Genomic DNA, 26453 nt, shown 5'->3' on the forward strand with positions numbered 1-26453 from the left:
TATTCTGTGCCCTATACGCTCCTGACAGCTGTATTCTGTGCCCTATACGCTCCTGGCACCTGTATTCTGTGCCCTATACACTCCTGACAGCTGTATTCTGTGCCCTATACGCTCCTGACAGCTGTATTCTGTGCCCTATATGCTCCTGACAGCTGTATTCTGTGCCCTATACGCTCCTGACAGCTGTATTCTGTGCCCTATACGCTCCTGACAGCTGTATTCTGTGCCCTATACGCTCCTGACAGCTGTATTCTGTGCCCTATACGCTCCTGACAGCTGTATTCTGTGCCCTATACGCTCCTGACAGCTATATTCTGTGCCCTATACGCTCCTGGCATCTGTATTCTGTGCCCTATACACTCCTGACACCTGTATTCTGTGCCCTATACACTCCTGACACCTGTATTCTGTGCGCTATACGCTCCTGACACCTGTATTCTGTGCGCTATACGCTCCTGGCACCTGTATTCTGTGCCCTATACTCTCCTGACACCTGTATTCTGTGCCCTATACGCTCCTGGCATCTGTATTCTGTGCCCTATACACTCCTGACAGCTGTATTCTGTGCCCTATATGCTCCTGACAGCTGTACTCTGTGCCCTATACGCTCCTGACAGCTGTTTTCTGTGCCCTATACGCTCCTGGCACCTGTATTCTGTGCCCTATACGCTCCTGGCACCTGTATTCTGTGCCCTATATGCTCCTGACACCTGTATTCTGTGCCCTATACGCTCCTGACAGCTGTATTCTGTGCCCTATACGCTCCTGACAGCTGTATTCTGTGCCCTATACGCTCCTGACAGCTGTATTCTGAGCCCTATACGCTCCTGGCACCTGTATTCTGTGCCCTATACGCTCCTGACAGCTGTATTCTGTGCCCTATACGCTCCTGACAGCTGTATTCTGTGCCCTATACGCTCCTGACAGCTGTATTCTGTGCCCTATACGCTCCTGGCATCTGTATTCTGTGCCCTATACGCTCCTGACAGCTATATTCTGTGCCCTATATGCTCCTGACAGCTATATTCTGCGCCCTATACGCTCCTGACAGCTGTATTCTGTGCCCTATACGCTCCTGACACCTGTAGTCTATGCCCTATACGCTCCTGACACCTGTATTCTGTGCCCTATACGCTCCTGACACCTGTATTCTGTGCCCTATACCCTCCTGACAGCTGTATTCTGTGCCCTATACGCTCCTGGCATCTGTATTCTGTGCCCTATACGCTTCTGACAGCTGTATTCTGTGCCCTATATGCTCCTGACAGTTGTATTCTGTGCCCTATACGCTCCTGACTGCTGTATTCTGTGCCTTATACGCTCCTGGCACCTGTATTCTGTGCCCTATACGCTCCTGACACCTGTATCCTGTGCCCTATACGCTCCTGACACCTGTATTCTGTGCCCTATACGCTCCTGACAGCTGTATCCTGTGCCCTATACGCTCCTGACACCTGTATCCTGTGCCCTATACGCTCCTGACACCTGTATTCTGTGCCCTATACGCTCCTGGCACCTGTATTCTGTGCCCTATACGCTCCTGACACCTGTATCCTGTGCCCTATACGCTCCTGACACCTGTATTCTGTGCCCTATACGCTCCTGACACCTGTATTCTGTGCCCTATACGCTCCTGACACCTGCATTCTGTGCCCTATACGCTCCTGGCACCTGTATTCTGTGCCCTATACGCTCCTGACACCTGTATTCTGTGCCCTATACGCTACTGGCATCTGTATTCTGTGCCCTATACGCTCCTTACAGCTGTATTCTGTGCCCTATACGCTCCTGACAGCTGTATTCTGTGCCCTATACGCTCCTGACAGCTGTATTCTGTGCCCTATACGCTCCTGACAGCTGTATTCTGTGCCCTATATGCTCCTGACAGCTGTATTCTGTGCCCTATACGCTCCTGACAGCTGTATTCTGTGCCCTATACGCTCCTGACAGCTGTATTCTGTGCCCTATATGCTCCTGACACCTGTATTCTGTGCCCTATACGCTCCTGACAGCTGTATTCTGTGCCCTATACGCTCCTGACAGCTGTATTCTGTGCCCTATACGCTCCTGACAGCTGTATTCTGTGCCCTATACGCTCCTGACAGCTGTATTCTGTGCCCTATACGCTCCTGGCACCTGTATTCTGTGCCCTATACGCTCCTGGCACCTGTATTCTGTGCCCTATACGCTCCTGACACCTGTATTCTGTGCCCTATACGCTCCTGGCATCTGTATTCTGTGCCCTATACCCTCCTGACAGCTGTATTCTGTGCCCTATATGCTCCTGACAGCTGTATTCTGTGCCCTATACGCTCCTGACAGCTGTTTTCTGTGCCCTATACGCTCCTGGCACCTGTATCCTGTGCCCTATACGCTCCTGACACCTGTATTCTGTGCCCTATACGCTCCTGACACCTGTATTCTGTGCCCTATATGCTCCTGACACCTGTATCCTGTGCCCTATACGCTCCTGACACCTGTATTCTGTGCCCTATACGCTCCTGGCACCTGTATTCTGTGCCCTATACGCTCCTGACACCTGTATCCTGTGCCCTATACGCTCCTGACACCTGTATTCTGTGCCCTATACGCTCCTGGCACCTGTATTCTGTGCCCTATACGCTCCTGACACCTGTATTCTGTGCCCTATACGCTCCTGACACCTGTATTCTGTGCCCTATACGCTACTGGCATCTGTATTCTGTGCCCTATATGCTCCTGACACCTGTATTCTGTGCCCTATACGCTACTGGCATCTGTATTCTGTGCCCTATATGCTCCTGACACCTGTATTCTGTGCCCTATACGCTCCTGGCACCTGTATTTCTGGAGAATGCACTGTGGTGCAGCAAAATGCAGCATGTCTGCATTTTTATGCAGCGCACTACAACCCACCTCAAGGCATTGTTGTGGTTTGAACAAGGAACCTAGAAAATAATTATTTTGCAGACCAATGCCACCTAACTGAACTGCTGTGAATAAGTACCAAATGGATCCCCTGCAGACCTGGCACTGTCAAACCCCACCACTATTATCCCCATGTATACTCTACACTACTTTCTTTACCTGAACATCATATATACACTGTATTGTCATAATATATTGGGGCACCTGCCTTTACATGCACATGAAATTTAACCACTTCAGCTCCGCAAGGTTTTACCCCTTTAATGACCAGGCCATTTTTTGCGATTTGGCACTGCGTTATTTTAACAAAAAATTGCACGGTCGTGCGACACTGTATCCAAATACAATTGATGTCATTTTTTCCCCCACAAATAGAGCTTTCTTCTGGTGGTATTTGATCCCCTCTGCAGTTTTTAGATTTTGTGCTATAAACAAAAAAAGAGCGACAATTTTGAAAAAAAAGCCATATTTTTTAACTTTCTGTTATAAAAAATTCCCAATAAAAAAAATTAAAAAAATAAATGTTTTTATCAGTTTAGGTTTTTATCAGTTTATCAGCAGAATTGTATTCTGCTACATATTTTTGGTAAAAAAAATCCCAAAAGGCGTATTTTAATTGGTTTGCGCAAAAGTTATAGCGTTTACAAACTATGGGATAGATTTTTGAAATTTTTATTTATTTTTTTGTTTTTATTAGTAATGGCGGTGATCAGCGTTTTTTAGCGGGACATTGCGGCGGACAGATCGGACCCCTAACTGACATTTTTGACACTTTTAGGGACCAGTGACATTACTACAGTAATCAGTGCTAAATATTTTGCACTGTTACTGTATAAATGACACTGGCAGGGAAGGGGTTAACACTGGGGGGTGATCAAAGGGGTTAATGTATGCCTAAATATGCTTACTGACTGGGGGGTTTCTGTGACAGGCTCAGAGAGATCGGGGGTTTCAGCTTAGCTGAAACTCCTGATCTCTCCCTGCCTGTCTGACAGAAGACTTGCCTGCTTTGTTTACATAAGCAGGCGGGTCTTCTGTCAGTTTCTCTGACGATCGCAGGAGGCCGGCGGCAATCGCCAGCGCTCCTCCCGCGGCTCGCCTCCCGCTGTGCCCTTGTGCACAAAATCGCGTAGTACTACATGATTTTGCGCAGCTGAGCCGTCCTGCTGCAGTAATACTACGTGGGCGGTCGGCAAGAGGTTAATGGCATCCCAGTCTAAGTCCATAGGGGTCAATATTGAGTTGGCCCACCCTTTGTAGCTATAACAACTTCAACTCTTCTGGGAATCTTTAACCATTCTTCCAAAAGCGCATTTGTGAGGTCAGGCACTGATGTGGTCAAGAAGGCCTGGTTTTGCAGTCTCCGCTCTGAATCATCACAAAGGTGTTCTATCAGGTTGAGGTCAGGACTCTGTGCAGGCCAATCAAGTTCTTCCACCCCAAACTCGCCCATCCATGTCTTTATGGACCTTGCTTTGTGCACTGGTGCACACCATGCAAAAAGGTGGGGCCTAAAGAGAAAGGGGTGTAGTTTACAGATGGTAGGGCGGGTCTTAAATGGGAAGGGGTGTGGCCTTGGCAGGAAGGGGTGGGTCATATTTAAATTAGGGGTGCACAAGTTTAGTCAGAGCTAGGGCAGCACAAAACATAAATACACCACTGCTCCCCAGGTGTCAAGTGAACACCATTATGTGACAGTGCTCAAGCCTAAAGCTAGGTATAAACAAGCCAAAAACGGTTTGTTCAGCAGTTACCGGCCAATTTTCGGCCCGCGTGTACAGCTTCTCGTCCAACAGAAGGTGGTCTCATGACCGGCATCTGTCAAATGAGCATGCTGGGAAACCAACATCCTGATCAGTACTCACAGCCAATGGCTGCAAACACTGATCATCCTGTTCTGGCGGGGAGCAGTCCCCCCTCTCCGAACACAATAGCTCAGCGGGGAGATCGCCGCACATCGAATGTGTTAGTGCAGCGATCTGGAAGTTCCTTTACGTTCAGCCTGCTGGGTTGAATGAAAAGAGACATCCCGTGTGTAACCAGCATTAGAGGCAGCTAGTCAATGGCTAATAACTTCATCATACAAAAATTAAAGTGGATCCTACCTCTAAAAATCACATCATTGTGCAGCTCTGCATGCGGATATGAACTCCTCTTACATTCATTAGGTAAACTGGAAGAAAAGCCAAAGTCTTACCATTCTTCCAATTTTCCCCTCTCTCCTCCGACCTATCCTGCCTAACCGGTATAAAAAAGATCTCTATATACCGTGTTTCCTCGAAAAAAGGCCTGGGTCTTATATTAATTTTGGCTACAAAAAATGAATTAGGGCTGATTTTCCGGGGATGTCTTATGTGTCCCCTGTCTTCTCTCCCCCTCTCCCTCCCTGTCAGCTCAGGAGTCAGCATCTCTGTAATCCCCAAAATAAACTCTAGTTAAAGTCCTTGTAAAATCATTTGCTCCATTCTGTAAATTGATCATATAATGTGCAGTGTGTGTCTTTAAGTAACATTGAAGAAAAATACCTTATTTACAGCATCGCTGGGCGCTCACGTGACCTGCCGGAGCACTTCTGTCCCGTTCAGAAGCACTGCCGAGGGAGATGCCGAGATCCCTGCTGACATCTGCCCTGCTCCGAGCACTGCAGAGGGAGGGGCTGCTGACATCAGCCAGGAGGAGGAGGAGAGCTCCGGTGGGTCACATGAGCGCCCAGCGGCGCTGTAAATAAGGTAGTCTCTACAATAATGGTACATAAAGACACACACTGGGCATTATATAGTCCTTTTATAGCATGGATTACATTATTTTACAAGGATTTTAAATAGGGCTTATATTACAGCCATGTTAGAAAACAGAGATGGGTCTTATTTTCCGGGGATACACGGTAGTTATCTATTTTTAATTCGCTCCGCTCCAGAGAGGTGATTCCACAACTCCAGCTACTCTGCATCACCTACGGGTGACATCAAGACTCCCGGAATTCACAGCCGTTGTTGAGAGCTCCCTGAGCCAGAGCTGTAGAATCACATGTCCGAAGCAGAATAAAAATAGGTAAGTACACAGATCTTTTTATACAGGTTAGACAGGATAGGTAGGAGGAGGATGAGAGAACATTATTAAGAATAGTCAGATTTAGGCTTTTCTTCCACTTCAGCTCCGGAAGGTTTACCCCCTTCATGACCAGGTCACTTTTTGCGAAACGGCACTGCGTTATTTTAACTGCCAATTGCGCTGTTTTGCGACGCTATACCCAAATAAAATGTATGTTCTTTTTTCCCCACAAATAGAGCTTTTGATCACCTCTGCAGTTTTAATTTTTTGCGCTTTAAACAAAAAAAGACAGACAATTTTGAAAAAAAAAAAAAATATATATATATATATATATATATATATATTTCTTACTTTCTGCTATAAAATATATCTATTAAAAAAATACAATTTTAAAAATCTAATTTCTTCATCAATTTAGGTTAATTTGTATTCTGCTACATATTTTTGGTAAAAAAAATCCCAATAAGCATATATCGATTGGTTTGCGCAAAAGTTATAGCGTCTACAAATGACGTGATATATTTATGGAATTTTTATTTATTTTTACTTTTTTAATAGCATAAATTGATTGGTTTGCGCAAAAGTTATAGCGTCTACAAATGGTGGGAAATATTTATGGGATTTTTATTTTTTACTAGCAATGGCGGTAAACAGTGACTTATAGTGGGACTACGATTTTGCTGAGGTTAAATCAGACACTAACTGACATTTTTTTTTTTTTTAAAACCAGTTACACTAATACAGTGATCGGTGCCAAAAACATGCACTGTCACTGTACTTATGACACTGGCAGGGAAGGGGTTAACATCAGGGCAATCAAAGGGTTACATATGTTCCTAGGGAGTGCTTGCTAACTGTGTGTGGGGGGGTGCATGTACTATGAGAAGTCAAAGATCAGTGTTTCTGATTAGTAACACAAGATCACTGCCTTCCCTTGTCACAAAACAGGGATCTACCTTGTTTACATAGGCAGATCACCGTTCTGCCTGTGCCTCAAATGATTGTCAGGTCCTGACGGACATTGTGTCCACCAGAGCCGCTAATTGGCTCCCGCTGTGTCCAATCACAGCGAGAGCAGGTCACTGGGGGTGCGCGTGCGTGCCCAAGACCCGGAAGTGCAGAATCACGTACCTGTACGTGATTCTGTGCACAGGATCTGCTGTCCCGCAATAAATGTACTTGGGGCGGTTGGCAAGAGGTTAAACATTTTTTGCTTTTACTTACAGTGACGGTTTTCCACTTCCTGGTTGAGTTAGGCACTGGTGATGTAACCAGGGCCTCACAGATGCATCCTGGGAAGGCTATATCACTAGTCCCTTCTCCCTCAGATGATTTGCACTGTCACATGTTCCAGGTGACAGACCCAGAGTTGTAGACAGTGTTCCAGGAAGTAAAAAGAGATGGATTTAACTGCCCTTAGTAAAAATGGCCACTGTGAGAAGAATGGGGAGGAAAATAAAAATAAGATGTGCAAAGAATATATAGCCAACCATTATCTATAACTATCTGTTTATAGATTGCCATTGCTATACATTTCTAAATGTGTTTTGTTGTAATTGTTATGATAAGGATGACGTTCCAGGTATGGATTTTGGTATACATAGTTACATTGGTCCAGCTTGGCCCAACATAACTATGTATATAGCGTAGCAGTTGATATCCTGTATTCAGAATGCATTAGGCCAGCCGCTCAGCATGCGACCCAGAAGCAAGTGGAGATTGCTGGAGTCGTGGTGTATATTTCAGTGATTTCCAGCTTCCAGGGGTATCAGACATTTATTATACAGTCAGGTCCATAAATATTGGGACATCGACACGATTCTAATCTTTTTTGGCTCTATACACCACAACAATGGATTTGAAATGAAACAAACAAGATGTGCTTTAACTGCAGACTTTCAGCTTTAATTTCAGGGTATTTACATCCAAATCAGGTGAACGGTGTAGGAATTACAACAGTTTGTATATGTGCCTCCCACTTTTTAAGGGACCAAAAGTAATGGGACAATTGGCTGCTCAGCTGTTCCATGGCCAGGTGTGTGTTATTCCCTCATTATCACATTTACGAGGAGCAGATAAAAGGTCCAGAGTTCATTTCAAGTGTGCTATTTGCATTTGGAATCTGTTGCTGTCAACTCTCAATATGAGATCCAAAGAGCTGTTACTATCAGTGAAGCAAGCCATCATTAGGCTGAAAAAACAAAACAAACCTATCAGAGAGATAGCAAAAAAATTAGGTGTGGCCAAATCAACTGTTTGGAACATCCTTATGAAGAAAGAACGCACCGGTGAGCTCCGCAACACCAAAAGACCCGGAAGACCATGGACACCAACTGTGGTGGATGACCGAAGAATTCTTTCCCTGGTGAAGAAAACACCCTTCACAACAGTTGGCCAGATCAAGAACACTCTCCAGGAGGTAGGTGTATGTGTGTCAAAGTCAACAATCAAGAGAAGACTTCACCAGAGTGAATACAGAGGGTTCACCACAAGATGTAAACCATTGGTGAGCCTCAAAAACAGGAAGGCCAGATTAGAGTTTGCCAAACAACATCTAAAAAAGCCTTCACAGTTCTGGAACAACATCCTATGGAAAGATGAGACCAATATCAACTTGTACCAGAGTGATGGGAAGAGAAGAGTATGGAGAAGGAAAGGAACTGCTCATGATCCAAAGCATACCACCTCATCAGTGAAGCATGGTGGTGGTAGTGTCATGGCGTGGGCATGTATGGCTGCCAATGGAACTGGTTCTCTTGTATTTATTGATGATGTGACTGCTGACAAAAGCAGCAGGAGGAATTCTGAAGTGTTTTGGGCAATATCTGCAAATATTCAGCCAAATGCTTCAGAACTCATTGGACGGCGCTTCACAGTGCAGATGGACAATGACCCGAAGCATACTGCGAAAGCAACCAAAGAGATTTATAAGGGAAAGAAGTGGAATGTTATGCAATGGCTTAGTCAATCACCTGACCTGAATGTGATTAAGCATGCATTTCACTTGCTGAAGACAAAACTGAAGGTAAAATGCCCCAAGAACAAGCAGGAACTGAAGACAGCTGCAGTAGAGGCCTGGCAGAGCATCACCAGGGATGAAACCCAGCATCTGGTGAGGTCTATGCGTTCCAGACTTCAGGCTGTAATTGACTGCAAAGGATTTGCAACCAAGTATTAAAAAGTGAAAGTTTGATTTATGATTGTTAATCTATCCCATTACATTTGGTCCCTTAAAAAGTGGGAGACACATATACAAAATGTTGTAATTCCTACACCGTTCACCTGATTTGGATGTAAATACCCTCAAATAATAGCTGAAAGTCTGCAGTTAAAGCACATCTTGTTTGTTTAATTTCAAATCCATTGTGGTGGTGTATAGTGCCAAAAAGATTAGAATTGTGTCAATGTCCCAATATTCATGGACCTGATTGCATATACAGAGTTACATTGGTTTAAGCAGGACCTATGTAACTATAAAATATCTGTACCTGGAATTCCTCTTTTAATAGGACCTTCAGGCTGCATTAAAAAAAAATGAAGTCAGTTTTTACAAATTCTGTAGCTGCAGACAATTTAATAAAAGAACACTTACCTGTCCAAGGATCAAGCGCTGTCCTCCCCTGGGCCAGTTCTTCACCAGTCTTTGGATCTCCGGCACGGCATGTTTACCAAAGGAAGCCAACTGTGACTTCTTGCTGCCTCACAGCTGACTGCCCACTGCGCATGCGACAGCCACACTGAATTGTGAATAGTCTTCAACCTTCGGGGACATGTGATATGTCCCCGAAGGCTGCGGGAAAATGGAGGGGGGGCCAAACTTGGATGGGGTACTTGTTAAAACCAGGTACCCACTCCTCCCCAAGAAACTAATGAAAACAGAGATGTGGCAGCGGTGGGTCTCTAGATCTCTGGGTATAAGCACAGATTTTGCTGTCCTCCTAGGGTCAGGGGAACCCGATGGGAACACTGCGTAAAGAACAAAAAGAGGGCGCACCGACCTTGTGCATTACCCAAATGGAGTTTACTTAAATGAAATAAGAGGAATTATACTCACAAACATAAAAATGTAAAAAGCATATTGATCCACACATGGACCCAAAGTAACCAGGTCATCAGGACAGTGTGCAGCACGCCGGGGGACCTGCCAAATGGCTATTTGGAAGGTCCTCCGGCGTGCTGGAGTGGAAACTGTCCTGATTATTTCATTTTAATAACAGGGTTCATACACATTTTCACCAATGAAATTCCATGACTTTTCCATGACTTTTCCATGACTTCACGTAAATATTCATGACCTAATGTTTCATGAAATGTCTATGTATACGTGTTAAATAAGAAGAAAATCTATGTCACACCCAGCATATTTATACTAATATAAATGACGAGCTTTGTAGTGTACAGTGGAATATGAAATATTTATTTAAATAACGCTTGCACAGTAACAAGGTTTCATAACATAAACCCTGAGAACCGCTTAGAAATGGATTAACGTAAGGTGCAGGCGGACTGGTATGGATGGCACAGACAGTCAGATGCACAAAATGCAGCACAGTAATCTTTTTAGGCCCAAGCGACAGTCATTAGGTGCAGGCGGACTGGTATGGATGGCACAGACAGTGAGATGCACAAAATGCAGCACAGTAATCTTTTTAGGCCCAAGCCACAGTCATGAGGTGCAGGCGGACTGGTATGGATGGCACAGACAGTGAGATGCACAAAATGCAGCACAGTAATCTTTTTAGGCCCAAGCCACAGTCATGAGGTGCAGGCGGACTGGTATGGATGGCACAGACAGTGAGATGCACAAAATGCAGCACAGTAATCTTTTTAGGCCCAAGCGACAGTCATGAGGTGCAGGCAGACTGGTATGGATGGCACAGATCTGATGGTGCACAAATGCGGCACTTACTTTTGGGAGAAAGAACAGTGGTGCTCCTGCTTGCCCAAATAAAGCTGTTCAGGTAGCAGACATGAAGGTGCAGCTGGACAAAATGCGGCGCTTACTATTCTTAGGCCAAACCTAACAGTCCCATGAGGCAGAAAAGAGTTCTCACAGAAAGGCGACTCAGGATTGGATGCTTAATTATTTATTTACATTTATTTTTAACATTCCCGTAGGACTGGTACAGTAGGTGCCCGCAGTTTGCCCTACGGTCGGTCACTGGCCAGCAGCAGCCGAGGAAATGATTGTGCACCAATGACAGGCAGCAGGGAGGGCCGGGCCACGGTTTGCCTGGATGTGACTGGCCAGCAGCAGCAAACCAATCACAGGCAGCGGAAGCGTCACTGGAGAGCGGGCCAGCCGCATGAACGTGATGACGCGGGGGTGCGGTAACTGAAACGGTTACCGCCCCCTTCCGCATCATCATCACGTTCATGTGGCCCGCCCTCCAGTGACGCTTCCGCCGCCTGTGATTGGTTTGCTGCTGCTGGCCGGTCACATCCAGGCAAACCGCGGCCCGGCCCTCCCCGCTGCCAGCGATTGGTGCTTAGTGCATGATCTACTCCTCGGCTGCTGCGGACCCGGAAATCAATGTGCACAAACACATAAAATAAAATAATACATTTGCAATAAAAGTTTTAAGCATCCGCTCCCCCCGCCGCTCCCCCCCGCTACTCCCCAGATTTCCATGACTTTTCCAAAACATTTCTAAAATCGTACTTTTCCATGACCTTTCCAGGCCTGGAAAGTGTCATCTCAAAATTCCATAACTTTTCCAGGTTTTCAAGGACCGTACGAACCCTGTAATAAACTCCATTTGGGAATGCACAAGGTCGGTGCGCCCTCTTTTTGTTCTTTGCACAGTTTACCCACTCTTCCCCCCCCCCCCCCCCGAGAAAAAAAAGAATACTGCAAAAGTGATAGAGGAGGGAGGAGGAGGTGGAATTGCGATATTTCAGTGCGATTTTAAACCTGCAGATCAGTGCAATTTGGATCTACAATTTCATTGTACAGTAACTTTATTTAACAGAAGTCATTTTTTCAGAAGTCTTTTTCAGAGTCGCACCAATTTGAACGGTTCCATTGCCAAAAATAGGGTGCAACTTGTCATGCAATTTTGAACTGTCAAATTGCATTGCTGTGAACGAGGGCTAAAGCCCCGTACACACGCACCGATTGTTGGCCATAAATTTTCGGCCAACGTCCGATCCGCCAATTGTCGGCTTGTTAGTATGATGCTTCCGACAACCGACTGTGACTTTTCGGCCGAACAAAATCTGGTGTGCATGCTATAAAATTTTTGTTGGCCGTCAGCAGAATGGCCGATTGTTCGTCAGTCAGTACAGATTTCGGCCGACAAAAATGTGATGATCAAGACTGGGCATGCTCAGAGAAGAAAAAACACAGGGAAAGTAGACCAGAACATGACATCACTTCTGAAGTTGGTTGTTGTTGGCCGACAAAATTCGTGTGCAGTCTAGAGCACATTTCAACCAACACAACAACACTGGACACAAGACGGCCGATCGGTCGGCCAACAATCAGTGCGTGTGTACGAGGCTTTAGTCTCATTGTAGATCATTTTGCGCATTTTGCCCTCTCCTTACGACAATTGGGAAAATAGTATCATAAAAAATCAGACAAGTGTAGAATGAGAAAATGAATATCTGAACTGGGATCTGAGATGGAAGTGTGTGCTCCAGGAATATACAGAAGTAAATCTATGTCCATTGCTGTGTGATTGGTGCAGTGTATGTATGACAGATGTGGATGGAGGATGTCATGCATACCCCAATGTAAGCAAAGTCCCACCAATAAATATACTGATTGTTCTCCCACTTTCTGAATGAGGCCTGATACTGGACAGATGATGACCACACTAATCCATGCTGCACTCTCCTAAATCCATGAATGATAGGTGGAGGCTGAGATCACCCAGAGCATTGCATTACATAGAGATAATCTGTGATAGACTGCCAGCCTCTGGGGATATTATAGAGGAAATGTCCCCCATCTCTGCATGCTGCTCCTCCTGATCTGATATAGAATGATCAGACATGGATAACCCCACACCCAGCATGGAGGACACAGCTAGGACATACTCCTCTATATCAGGAGGCACACTATTGCTGTCACTATCAGGGATCATACAGAGGAGCCCCCATCACTATGTGACCGGAGGGATCACACCGAGATCGGGGGACGGAGAGCATCGCCCGTGCTATGACACCCTCCATGGTCCATGCACACTCCATGCACACATTCTAACGGAGCCCATCCCCGGGATACTCACTTAGTGCAGGGCCCGGACACCGACAGTCCGCTGCTCAGCCTCCTCTCCGCTCTGACTGCACACTGCAAGCCCCGCCCCCTGCATGACAGCCAGGGACACGCCGTGCACTGCAAGCCCCGCCCCCTGCATGACAGCCAGGGACACGCCGTGCACTGTAAGCCCCGCCCCCTGCATGACAGCCAGGGACACGCCGAACACTGCAAGACCCGCCCCCTGCATGACAGCCAGGGACACGCCGAGCACTGCAAGACCCGCCCCCTCCATGACAGCCAGGGACACGCCGAGCACTGCAAGACCCGCCCCCAGCATGACAGCCAGGGACACGCCGAGCACTGCAAGACCCGCCCCCAGCATGGCAGCCAGGGACACGCCGAGCACTGCAAGACCCGCCCCCTGCATGACAGCCAGGGACACACCGCACACAGTACACCACTGCATGATGGGGCCACAGCCACCCAAGGGCCCCTGTGTCTCTATAGCCCCCAGGAGTATGTAACCCACAGGATGCAGGGAAAGGAGTAAGTAATGCAGGGATGCAGGAGTAATGCACAGGATGCATGGATCAGGAGTAATGCACAGGGTGGAGTAATGCACAGGATGCAGGGATCAGGAGTAATGCACAGGATGCATGGATCAGGAGTAATGCACAGGATGGAGTAATGCACAGGATGCAGGGATCAGGAGTAATGCACAGGATGCAGGGATCAGGAGTAATGCACAGGATGGAGTAATGCACAGGATGCAGAGATGCAGGAGTAATGCACAGGATGGAGTAATGCACAGGATGCAGGGATCAGGAGTAATGCACAGGATGGAGTAATGCACAGGATGCAGGGATCAGGAGTAATGCACAGGATGGAGTAATGCACAGGAAGCATGGATCAGGAGTAATGCACAGGATGGAGTAATGCACAGGATGCAGGGATCAGGAGTAATGCACAGGATGCAGGGATCAGGAGTAATGCACAGGATGCAGGGATCAGGAGTAATGCACAGGATGGAGTAATGCACAGGATGCAGAGATGCAGGAGTAATGCACAGGATGGAGTAATGCACAGGATGCAGGGATCAGGAGTAATACACAGGATGGAGTAATGCACAGGATGCAGGGATCAGGAGTAATGCACAGGATGGAGTAATGCACAGGATGCAGGGATCAGGAGTAATGCACAGGATGGAGTAATGCACAGGAAGCATGGATCAGGAGTAATGCACAGGATGGAGTAATGCACAGGATGCAGGGATCAGGAGTAATGCACAGGATGCAGGGATCAGGAGTAATGCACAGGATGCAGGGATCAGGAGTAATGCACAGGATGGAGTAATGCACAGGATGCAGGAGTAATGCACAGGATGGAGTAATGCACAGGATGCATGGATCAGGAGTAATGCACAGGATGCAGGGATCAGGAGTAATGCATAGGATGGAGTAATGCACAGGATGCATGGATCAGGAGTAATGCACAGGATGCAGGGATCAGGAGTAATGCACAGGATGGAGTAATGCACAGGATGCAGGGATCAGGAGTAATGCACAGGATGGAGTAATGCACAGGATGCAGGGATCAGGAGTAATGCACAGGATGCAGGGATCAGGAGTAATGCACAGGATGGAGTAATGCACAGGATGCAGAGATGCAGGAGTAATGCACAGGATGGAGTAATGCACAGGATGCATGGATCAGGAGTAATGCACAGGATGCAGGGATCAGGAGTAATGCACAGGATGCAGGGATCAGGAGTAATGCACAGGATGCAGGGATCAGGAGTAATGCACAGGATGCAGGGATAAGGATTAAGTAACCCCCAGAATGTTAGGATCAGCATTGCAAGGACAGGACTAAGATATTGCACAGGATGTAGGGATCAGGAGTAACTAATGTGAGTAAGTAATGCACAGGATGTAGGAATCAGGAAGAAGTAATGTACAGGATGCAGGGACCTGGAGTAAGTATTGCACAGGATACAGGGATCAGGAGTAAGTAATGCACAGGATGCAGGGATCAGGAGTAAGTAATGCACAGGATGCAGGGATCAGGAGTAAGTAATGCACAGGATGCAGGGATCAGGAGTAAGTATTGCACAGGATGCAGGGAACAGAAGTAAGTAATGCTCAGGATGCAGGGATCAGGAGTAAGTAATGCACAGGATGCAGGGATCAGGAGTAAGTAATGCACAGGATGCAGGGAACAGGAGTAAGTAATGCTCAGGATGCAGGGATCAGAAGTAACTAATGTGAGTAAGTAAAGCACAGGACGTAGGAAACAGGAGGAAGTAATGCACAGGATGCAGGGACCTGGAGTACGTAATGCACAGAATGCAGGAATCAGGAGTATGTAATGCACAAGATTCAGGGATCAAGAGTAAGTAATGAACAGGATGCAGGGATCAGGAGTAAGTAATGCACAGGATGCAGAGATCAGGAGTAAGTAATGCACAGGATGCAGAGATCAGGAGGAAGTAACTCACAGAGTCCAGGGATCATGAGTAAGTAACACACTAAGTGCAGGGATCAGGAGTAAGTAATGGACAGGATGCAGGGATTAGGAGTAAGTAATGCACAGGATGCAGGGATCAGGAGTAAGTAATGCACAGAGTGTAAGGATCAGGAGTAAGTAACTCACAGAATGCAGGGATCAGGAGTAAGTAACTCACAGAATGCAGGGATCAGGAGTAAGTAACCCACAGAATGCAGGGATCAGGAGTAAATAACCCACAGAGTGCAGGGATCAGGAGTAAGTAACCCACAGAATGCAGGGATCAGGAGTAAGTAACCCACAGAATGCAGGGATCAGGAGTAAGTAACCCACAGAGTGCAGGGATCAGGAGTAAGCAACCCACAGAATGCAGGGATCAGGAGTAAGTAACCCACAGAATGCAGGGATCAGGAGTAAGTAACACACAGAGTGCATCGATCAGGAGTAAGTAACACACAGAATGCAGGATTTATGAGTAGGTGACACACAGAATGCAGGGGCCAGGAGTAAGTAACTCATAGAATGAAGGGATCAGGCGTAATTAACACACAGAGTGCAGAGATCAGGAGTGGATAATGCACAGGATGCAGGGATCAGGAGTAAGTAAGGCACAGGATGATGGGATCAGGAGTAAGTAATGCAGAGAATGCAGGGATCAGGAGTAAGTAACACACAGAATGCAGGGTTTAGGAGTAAGTCACACAGAGTGCAGGGATCATGAGTAAGTAACGCACAGGATGCAGAAATCAGGAGTAACTAATGTTTGTACGTAATGCATAGCATGCAGGGATCAGGGTTAAGGAATACACAGAGTGCAGAGATCAGGAGTAAGTACCGCACAGAATGCAGGGCTATGAAGTAAATAACCCACGGTGTGCAGGGATCTGGGGTAAGTAACACACTTACGAATGCAGGGATCAGGAGTAAGCGATGCACAGGATGCAGGGATCAGGAGTAAATATTGCACAGGAGGCAGGGATCAGGAGTAAGTAATGCAGAGAATGCAGAGATCAGGAGTAATTAACACACAGAGTGCAAGGATTGGGAGTAAGTAAAGTACAAAATGCAGGAATCAGGAGTAAGTAATGCAGAGAATACAGGAATCTGGGGTAAGTAATGCACAGAATGCAGGGATCAGGAGTAAGTAATGCAGAGAATGCAGGGATCAGGGGTGATGAACACACGGAGTGCAGGGATAAGAAGTAAGTAACACACAGAGTGCAGGGATCAGGAGTAAGTAACACACAGAGTGACGGGATCAGGAGTAAGTAACACACAGAGTGCAGGGATCAGGAGTAAGTAACCCACAGAGTGCAGGGATCAGGAGTAAGTAAGCACAGGATGCAGGGATCAGGAGTAAGTAACGCACAGGATGCAGGGATCAGGAGTAAGTAACCCACAGAATGCAGGGATCAGGAGTAAGTAACCCACAGAGTGCAGGGATCAGGAGTAAGTAACCCACAGAATGCAGGGATCAGGAGTAAGTAACCCACAGAATGCAGGGATCAGGAGTAAGTAACACACAGAGTGCATCGATCAGGAGTAAGTAACACACAGAATGCAGGATTTATGAGTAGGTGACACACAGAATGCAGGGGCCAGGAGTAAGTAACTCATAGAATGAAGGGATCAGGCGTAATTAACACACAGAGTGCAGAGATCAGGAGTGGATAATGCACAGGATGCAGGGATCAGGAGTAAGTAAGGCACAGGATGATGGGATCAGGAGTAAGTAATGCAGAGAATGCAGGGATCAGGAGTAAGTAACACACAGAATGCAGGGTTTAGGAGTAAGTCACACAGAGTGCAGGGATCATGAGTAAGTAACGCACAGGATGCAGAAATCAGGAGTAACTAATGTTTGTACGTAATGCATAGCATGCAGGGATCAGGGTTAAGGAATACACAGAGTGCAGGGATCAGGAGTAAGTACCGCACAGAATGCAGGGCTATGAAGTAAATAACCCACGGTGTGCAGGGATCTGGGGTAAGTAACACACTTACGAATGCAGGGATCAGGAGTAAGCGATGCACAGGATGCAGGGATCAGGAGTAAATATTGCACAGGAGGCAGGGATCAGGAGTAAGTAATGCAGAGAATGCAGAGATCAGGAGTAATTAACACACAGAGTGCAAGGATTGGGAGTAAGTAAAGTACAAAATGCAGGAATCAGGAGTAAGTAATGCAGAGAATACAGGAATCTGGGGTAAGTAATGCACAGAATGCAGGGATCAGGAGTAAGTAATGCAGAGAATGCAGGGATCAGGGGTGATGAACACACGGAGTGCAGGGATAAGAAGTAAGTAACACACAGAGTGCAGGGATTAGGAGTAAGTAACACACAGAGTGACGGGATCAGGAGTAAGTAACACACAGAGTGCAGGGATCAGGAGTAAGTAACCCACAGTGTGCAGGGATCAGGAGTAAGTAAGCACAGGATGCAGGGATCAGGAGTAAGTAACGCACAGGATGGAGGGATCAGGAGTAAGTAACGCACAGGATGCAGGGATCAGGAGTAAGTAACGCACAGCATGCAGGGATCAGGAGTAAGTAATGCACAGGATACAAGGATCAGGAGTAAAGCCCTGTACACACGTAGCGATTGTCGGCTGTAAATATTCGGCCGCCGAACGATCGGCCGTTTGTCGGCTTGTTAGTATGATGCTTCCGACAACCGACAGCGACTTTTCTGCCGAACAGAATCTGTCGCGCAGGCATTAAAATTTTTGTTGGCCGACACCAGAACGGCCGATTGTTCGCCAGTCAGTACAGAATTTGGCCGACAAATAGCCGATTAGCAAGACTGGGCATGCTCATAAAAGAAAAAAGACAGGGAAAGTTAACCATCACATGACATCACTTCTGCAGTCGGCTGTTGTTGGCGGACAAAATTCGTGTGCAGTCTTTAGCACTTTTCAGCCGACAGGACAGCACCAGACAAAAGACGGCCGATCGTTCGTCCGACATTCGGTACGTGTGTACGGGGCTTAAGTATAGCACAAGATGCAGGGATCAGGAGTTACTAATGTTTGTAAGTAATGCACAGGATGTAAGGATCAGGAGGAAGTAAAGCATAGGATGCAGGAATCAGGAGTAACTAATGTGTGTAATGGGCCATACACACTATACAATTGTCTTTAGATTTTTTCCTTTAGATTTACCAAAACCATATAATATGAGGTCAAACTTAAACACTTTCAATTTGTATGCAATCTGGCAGGCCCTTGCACTACATAGTAAAGGTAAATCTAAAGGAAATCTAACAACAAAAGTTGTATAGTGTGTATCCAGCTTAAGTAATGCACAGGATGTAAGTATCAGGAGGAAATAATGCACAGGATACATGGATTAGGAATAAGTAATGCACAGGATGGAAGGATCCGGAGTAAGTAATGCACAGGATGCAGGGATCAGGAGTTAGTAATGCACAGGGTGCAGCGATCAAGAGTGAGTAATGCACAGGATGCAGCGATCAAGATTGAGTAATGCACAGGATGCAGCGATCAAGAGTGAGTAATGCACAGGATGCAGGGATCAGGCGTAAGTAATGCACAGAATGCAGGGTTCAGGAGTAAGTAACTCACAGAATGCAGGGATCAGGCGTAAGTAATGCACAGAATGCAGGGTTCAGGAGTAAGTAACTCACAGAATGCAGGGATCAGGAGTAAGTAATGCACAGGATGCAGGGATCCGGAGTAAGGAACACACAGAGTGCAGGGATCAGGAGTAAATAACACACAGAATGTAGGAATCAGGAGTAAGTACCGCACAGAATGAAGTGATCTGGGGTAAGTAATGAGGTGAATGTAGGGATCAGGAGAAGGTAACCCACAGAATGCAGGAATCAGGAGCAATTAACACACGGTGTGCAGAGATTAGGGGTAAGTAACGCACAGAATGCAGGGATCAGGAGTAAGGAACGCACAGGATGCAGGGATCAGGAGTAAATATTACACAGGATGCAGGGATCAGGAGTAAATAATTGCACAGGATACAGGGATCAGGAGTTAGTAATGCACAGGATGCAGCGATCAAGAGTGAGTAATGCACAGGATGCAGCGATCAAGATTGAGTAATGCACAGGATGCAGCGATCAAGAGTGAGTAATGCACAGGATGCAGGGATCAGGCGTAAGTAATGCACAGAATGCAGGGTTCAGGAGTAAGTAACTCACAGAATGCAGGGATCAGGAGTAAGTAATGCACAGGATGCAGGGATCCGGAGTAAGGAACACACAGAGTGCAGGGATCAGGAGTAAATAACACACAGAATGTAGGAATCAGGAGTAAGTACCGCACAGAATGAAGTGATCTGGGGTAAGTAATGAGGTGAATGTAGGGATCAGGAGAAGGTAACCCACAGAATGCAGGAATCAGGAGCAATTAACACACGGTGTGCAGAGATTAGGGGTAAGTAACGCACAGAATGCAGGGATCAGGAGTAAGGAACGCACAGGATGCAGGGATCAGGAGTAAATATTACACAGGATGCAGGGATCAGGAGTAAATAATTGCACAGGATACAGGGATTGGGAGTAGGTAATGCCGAGAATGCAGAGATCAGGAGTAAGTAACGCACAGAATGCAGGGATCAGGAGTAAATAATGCACAGAATGCAAGGATCATGATTGTGTCCTCCAGTGCCGGAGATCCCAGACACTCTGCTCACCGAGACACCTTCTAGTGGTTTTACATTATGTCCGTCTTATCTGGCTTCCTCCATTTACAACTGTGAGAGATTTACGGCTTCCGTTGTGATACTGTGGCTACCTTCCTGATATCCGGTGTTCCAACCTTGTCTTGGAAGTATACAGCAATACCAGCCTGTATGGCCCATATACTATATAGTATCTTGGGTCCATACTCTCCGGTGAGCGCAATTTGTTGGTCTTTAGTGTGGGGTCCCCTGGCACGGTTGAATATCACCTTTGTATTTGGATGCACACCTATCATCACTACCTGGGACTCTCTTTATGAACTTTTTTCAGTGGCTACACTTGATCACCTCATATTTCATTTGATTATATATCATTTATTTGATTTGTGTATTCATGTATTCACTTATGGTTACATGAGGTTTGTTATTTTGGTTTAGCGCTGCAATTTTTAATTTTTTCACTTTATTTACAACACGTCAGTTGATTTGCTAGCAGCTTTTTTGGTTTTATCATTCTTTTGTTAGCGCAGTTTATTTACTATTTTATTTTCAATGTATTGAAATAACACTGATTTACCTGCTGACAGATCAGATGGAAAGCAGTATAATAAAATCTCACTGCATTTCCCCTAAGGCCCCTTTCACACTTATGCGACGCAATTTTGCCGCGATTTCGCGGCACGATTTTGCCGCGACTTTGTCGCGATTTTGAAAGCAATGGCAAGGCTATATGCCTCAAACGCATTAAAATCGTGGCAAAGTCGTGCAGGAACTACTTTGAAGTCGGCGTGACTTCAAAACGCACTGATATGAATGGGGCTCATTGAAAATAATGGAAAACGACTTGTCATGCGATTTTGCGGTCCAAAATCGCGGGACAAGTCGCACTATTGTGAAAGGGGCCTAAATTAGGAAACACACCACTTTGTAAAAATATACAGTATATACTGTATGTGAATCAAGTACCCCTGTATTACAAAAACCCTTAGGCTGGGTTCACAGGGATGTAAGTTGGATAAGGGTTTCCTCGCATCCAATTCACATGACAGCAGACTGCGACCGGCTTTCAATGGAACCGGTTTAAACATTCCCAGGTCGGCCACGGAGCGCACTGCAGAGGGGTCCTGTGTGTCTTTAGTGCCGTTTCAGGTCCAAATTCAGACCTAATTCAGAAATGAAAGGGAGAACAGGAACGCACCAGACCCCTGCTGCGAGCCACACCACAGTGTGAATCCAGCCCAAAACGAAACAAATATAAAACCAGAAAGTAAATATTTACTGCCGGTACAGCGCTCAATACCAATAAGTCCCGGTTCACACTGAGGCGACCTGTGAGGCGACCTGGTCGACTCACAGGTCGCCGTAGGTCGCCTCCCATAGGGAAGCTGCGGATCCGTTCTAATAGGAGCGACACAAGTCGCTCCGACTTAGAAAAAGGGTCTGGAGCTTCTTTGGGGCGACCAGGAGGCGACCGCCATAGACTTCAATGTTATGAAGTCCGTGGCGGCCGCTCCGAGGTCGCAGCGCGCTGCTCGCACCGCGACCTCGAAGGTCGCGGTGCGAAGTAGCGTCGCCCCTATGTGAACGGGGCCTAATAACAGCTAACATAAAAAAATCATCCGTGTAGCAAATAGAACCCACAATAACAAATAAAAGTTGCTAATAAAGAAAACAAATATTACAACTTAAACACAAAAATAAATCCATATAATCTTCCTGAACAAGCAACAAAGTATCATCTTTCCACACATGAGTTGATATCCATCCAATAAAAGACCTCCATCTCAAATTGGAAATGGATTCACCCTCTTGTTTAGCTTCTCTCTCACTTTTTCTCTCTTTCTCTCTCTCTCTCTCTCTAGACCGGTAACTCTGCTTGTGAAAGTGATGACCATTCCTTCATAAAATTGTTGCTAAGCTTCTAGCTGCAAACTTGTGACAGGTAGTCTCTCACCTTCCATAGGATCAATGAATGGCAGGTTCAGAAATAGAACAGTGCAGGTTTAAAAGTATTTCAAAAATTGTAAAAATCAATGCAGTTACAGGAATCCAGATACGGAAAGCTTCAATTACAATCAGCATTAGCGCTCATCCCAGGAAGGTAGATGCACTGCTTGACTGATGATCACAGATTAGCAAGCTGCTCCATAGTGCAGTCCAGCTAGCTGTTTGCCAAACTGCCGAACCCCACCCCCAATGCGTTTCGTCAGAGCAAATTTTTCGACGTGATAGTTTGGCAGTAGTACGTTCAACTATATATCAAGCTTTAAAGCTAAGAATATCTGAAAAGCTGGATTTCTAATCCCACCTCTCAAATTCAAATGATAGTGCCAAAAATATTTTGTTTCTTTACTTAAAGTGTTACTAAACCCAGGACCCTGCATTTATATTATCTGGTCTCCCACAGTGCAAAAAAACATGGCAATGCAATAGTTTTAGTAAATATAAACTGCGAAATACCTTTTCTCATCAGCAGTATATAGCAGTCTTCTAACAGTTCCTGCTTAAAACTTGTAGGAGGATTTTTTCATACTGCGCTGAGCTGTCCTATCAGGATCATGGACCGCTGACCCTCTGTGTGGACAGTGCTGATTGGCCCTTTGCTGATCACATGCATTATCCCAAGAAAAAAAAAAAACACTCTGCAGCCTGACTCCAGTTGCTCTGTCTTATCCGGACCTGTTCTGGAGTCAGTGGAAGAAGAGGAGGATCTGTGCATACAGGATCAAACAACCTTTTTACACAATGCAGAGGATTAACCCCTTAGCTTCCATAATGCTTGTGATTATAACAAGCATTCTTTACTGCTTATACAGACTGATTTTACTGTTGTGGTTAGTAACACTTTAAATGGTACCACTTTATTTGCATCTGTTTGATTTCTGGACCTGTCAATCATTGATCCTGTGGAAGGTGAGCGACTACCTGTCAAGTTAGTAGCCAGAAGCCTGGTAATGATTTTATCAAGGAATGATCATCTAATTCAAAAAAGCTGTTAAAGTATATGTTACCCCAACATTTCAAATTCCTGATGTGTCTGTGTTACCATGTACCTGTATGAAAAAGGTATCCTGTTCTCTTTACATTGCTTCAATTGTGTAACATTACTGGTGATCCTGCAAACCCCCCTGCTGTTTTTTTTTCTTTTTTTTTTTTTTTCAAACAGATCCCACTAGACATTAAAATAAATCCATCCCAATGTGGTCAGTTTTCTTCTTTGCATTCTATTCGGGAGCACAGCCTGCCTGTACTTCAATGGTCAGATTTCTGCTGTCATGCACAGCTAATCACCGGGAAGATCAGTGTACTGCTGTTTCTCTGCTTCTTGCTGACATGCCCCCCTGCAGTCTCCATCCACCCCCACCTCCCTAAGCTCTCTATATGCAGCTGAGAAAAGAGATCATGGATTTTGTGAACACTTATATACACTCCCCTGCCACTTTATTAGGTATACCCATTCAGTTGCTTGGTAACACAAATTGCTAATCAGCCAATAACATGGCAGCAACTCAATGCATTTAGGCATCTAGACGTGGTGAAGACAACTTGCTGAAGCTCAAACCAAGCATCAGGGGAAGGGGATTTAAGTAACTTTGAATGTGGCATGGATGGTTGTTGGTGCCGGACAGGCTGGTCTGATTATTTCAAAAACTGCTAATCAACTGGGATATTCATGCACAACCATCTCTAGGGTTTAGAGAATGGTCTGAAAAAAGGAAAATATCCAGTGAGTGTGACATTGTGTAAACGAAAATGCCTTGCTGATGTGAGAGGTCGGAGGAGAATAGGCAAACTTTTTTGAGATGACAGAAAGGCAACAGTAAGGCTGGGTTCACACTATTGCGAATTGGATGAGGGGTTTTCCGCATCCAATTCGCATGTCAGGACACTGGGACCGGCTCTCTATGGAGCCGGATCACATATCTCCGGAGCGGCTCCGGTGCGAATTGCACAGGAGTCCTGTGCGTCTTCTGGTCCGTTTTAGGCTCAAATTCAGCCAAAAATTTGGACTGAAATGGGACCTGAAACGGTGAACAGGGACGCACCGGACCTCTGCTGTGAGCCGTTCCGTGCGGCAATGTGAACCCAGCTTAGCTCAAATACCCACTCGTTTGGTTACAGCAGCAGAAGACCACACCAGGTGCCACTCCTGTCAGCTAACAATAGGAGGCTACAATTCACCCAAGGTCACCATAATTGGACATTAGAAGATTAAAAAAAACATTGCCTGGTCTGATGAGTCTCGATTTCAGCTGCGACGTTCAGATGGTAGGGTCAGAATTTGGGGTAACCAACATGAAAGCATGGATCCGTCCTTCGTCGTATCAACAGTTCAGGCTGGTGGTGGAATGGTGTAGGCGATATTTCTTGGCACACTTTGGGCCCCTTAGTACCGATTGTGTATCGTTTAAACGCCACGGCCTACCTGAGTATTGTTGCTGACCATGTCCATCCCTTAATGACTACAGTGTACCCATCTTCTGTTGGCTCCTTCCAGCAGGATAATGCACCATGTCACATAGCTCAAATCATCTCACCACTGGTGTCTTGAACTTGAAAATTAGTTCACTGTACTACAATGGCCTCCACAGTCACCAGTACTAGCCAGGTCACGTGTACCTAATAAAATGACCAGTGAGTGTATATATACACTATATTTTCAAAAGTATTGGGACGCCTGCCTTTACATACACATGAACTTTAATGGCATCCCTGTCTTAGTCTGTAATGTTCAAGGTCATTGTAGCCGTATTAGTGCACTTGCGACAGAGACAATTGAGTACTGTCCGTGATACTTTTTTTATTTGCACTAACATACAATTTTTCAGGACAAGCTTTCGGGGTATGTCCCCTTCTTCAAGGTCCAAGCAAGACTGTGAGAGAAGGGTGTAGAGGTGAGTTATGGATGTGGGGGCAGAAGTGTCCTCTGTGCATAGCAAACCTCTGAACCCTGTACTTTATGCCTAAGACCCTCCTGTATATGATGCAGTCCTGTGCCCAGCGCTTTGTGTATAATGCAGTCCTGTGCCCAGTGCTCTGTGTATTATGTAGTCCTGTACCAAGCTCTCTGTGTATTATGCAGTCCTGTGCCCAGTGCTCTGTGTATTATGTAGTCCTGTACCAAGTGCTCTGTGTATTATGCAGTCCTGTGCCCAGTGCTCTGTGTATTATGAAGTCCTGTACCAAGTGCTCTGTGTATTATGTAGTCCTGTACCCAGCCCTCTGTGTATTATGCAGTCCTGTGCCATTTGCCAAAAAAAAAAAATGTCCCCGGATTTAATTTTAAAAATCTGGTCACCTTAAACTAAGGGGCCATGCCAAACTCCTCAAACACAACCCCACTCCATAATCTCCAAATGATTTGGACCAGTGCACAAAGGAAGGTCTTGGTATGCTGACACCTTAAGAGTTGTTTTCACTGGAACTAAGGGGCCAAGCCAAACCCCTAAAAAACAAGCCCACACCGTAATCCCCCCTCCACGAAATGATTTGAACCAGTACAAAAAGCAAGCGAGTCCTGACCTCAACCCCATAGAACACCTTTGGGATGAATTAGAGTGAAGACCGCGACCCAGGCCTTCTCGTCCACATCAGTGCCTGACCTCACAAATGCACTTCTGGAAGAATGGTCAAACATTCCCATAGACACACTCCTAAACCTCGTAGACAGCCTTCCCAGAAGAGTTGTAGTTGTTATAGCTGCAAAGGGTGGGACAACTAAATTTTGAACCCTATGGACTAAAGGCAGGTGTCCCAATACTTTTGAAAATATAGTGTATATATATATATATATATATATATAAACACACGTTTTGCCTTTCATTTCTATTTTAAATTGAATGGGTACAAGGTAAGGGTTCACATATGCACTATATTACCAAAAGTATTATGACGCTTGTTTTTACACGCTCAAACTTTAATGGCATCCCAGTCTTAGTCTGTAGGGCTCAAGATTGAGTTGGCCCACTCTTTGCAGCTATAACAGCTTTAACTGTTCTGGGAAGGTCGTTTACAAGATTTAGGAGTGTGTCTATGGGAATGTTTGACCATTCTTCCAGAAGTGCATTTGTGAGGTCAGGCACTGATGTTGGACAAGTAGGCCTGGCTGTCAGTCTCAGCTCTAAT

At 45.8% G+C, this 26453-nt stretch overlaps 1 protein-coding gene across 1 annotated transcript in view; it reads right to left on the reverse strand.

The window, feature by feature from the left end:
- The window catches only part of SCRN1 (secernin 1), a 51887-nt gene extending 38603 nt beyond the window's left edge, over positions 1–13284 (reverse strand). Inside the window, exon 1 of the mRNA XM_082259482.1 lies at positions 13194–13284. The gene's annotated coding sequence lies outside the window, so the exon portion shown is untranslated. The remainder of the gene's footprint in view (positions 1–13193) is intronic.
- Between the last annotated feature and the right edge of the window lie 13169 nt (positions 13285–26453).

Source organism: Pelophylax lessonae, assembly GCF_965119305.1.
Source record: "Pelophylax lessonae genome assembly, chromosome: 5".
NCBI lineage: Eukaryota > Metazoa > Chordata > Amphibia > Anura > Ranidae > Pelophylax > Pelophylax lessonae.